This window comes from Lactuca saligna, chromosome 9 (genome assembly GCF_052625555.1).
Source record: "Lactuca saligna cultivar CGN05327 chromosome 9, ASM5262555v1, whole genome shotgun sequence".
Classification (NCBI taxonomy): domain Eukaryota; kingdom Viridiplantae; phylum Streptophyta; class Magnoliopsida; order Asterales; family Asteraceae; genus Lactuca; species Lactuca saligna.
In genome coordinates, this window is record NC_136425.1 from 7,759,121 (window position 1) to 7,760,184 (window position 1,064).

General features: G+C 43.5%; 1 pseudogene; it reads left to right on the plus strand.

The window, feature by feature from the left end:
- The first annotated feature begins 324 nt into the window (after positions 1-324).
- Positions 325-1,064, plus strand: LOC145018636 (ethylene-response factor C3 pseudogene; annotated as a pseudogene).

Genomic DNA, 1,064 nt, shown 5'->3' on the forward strand with positions numbered 1-1,064 from the left:
ATGTCTAGAAAAATTCCCATCCCACTTGTCACGCTGACCTGCCTAATTACGTCCACGTTGGCACGCCCTTTCTAAAATACATACCATCTGGAGTTGGACCAGCCGCCATGCGTCATCTGGTGTCACGTGCCTTTTCTTAACCACCCAATCATAGAGCGTCTTCAGACAACTAATCTACATTAATTGAATTAATCCAGTTTTAAAATATAATTAAAAAGCTTGTAATTAAAAATTAAAAACAAAATTTTCTTGAATATATTATACTCGTTTTGACCGGTATATATATAGGTCACGACGGCCTCTGTTTTAGTCATTCCTCCACCACCACCGTTCATGGCTACTTTCACTCAATACGAATTCCAGACCTCAGACTACTCGCCGGAAACTTCATGTTCATGGGACGAACTTCTTTTCCAACACAATGCTCACCCTTTCAATCAATTCGAATCCGACGACATGTTCCTCCCTGATATGTTGGCAGCGGTGGAGAGTGCAGAGTTTCCGAAATTAAACTCCTCAGCAATGAAGGAAGAGGTTGTCACTTATGAGCGGGAGAAGATGAAGTCGTATCGAGGTGTGAGGAAGCGGCCATGGGGGAAGTTTGCAGCGGAGATAAGGGATTCCACCAGGAACGGAATCCGGGTATGGCTGGGAACATTTGATACAGCGGAGGCGGCGGCCATGGCATATGATCAAGCGGCATTTTCGACTAGAGGGCCACTGGCGGTGCTGAATTTTCCGGTGGAGAGAGTTGAGAAATCGTTGCAGGAGATGAAATATGGATTAGAAGAAGGGTGTTCTCCTGTTATGACACTCAAGAAGAGACACTGCTTGAGGAAAAAAACGGTGGCCGGAAAGAAGAAAGCGGTGGCTATGAATCCGCCGGAGCAAAAATCTACCGTAGTTTTAGAGGATTTGGGTGTCGATTATTTAGAGTCGCTACTTCTTCTTGGTGAATCATCAACACCACAACTTTAATTAAATCAACCCTTTTTTTGTTAATGTGTTCCTCGATCTTTGTAGAAATTTTCTTACATTCCAACAGGTTTATTTGGTTGGTTTTC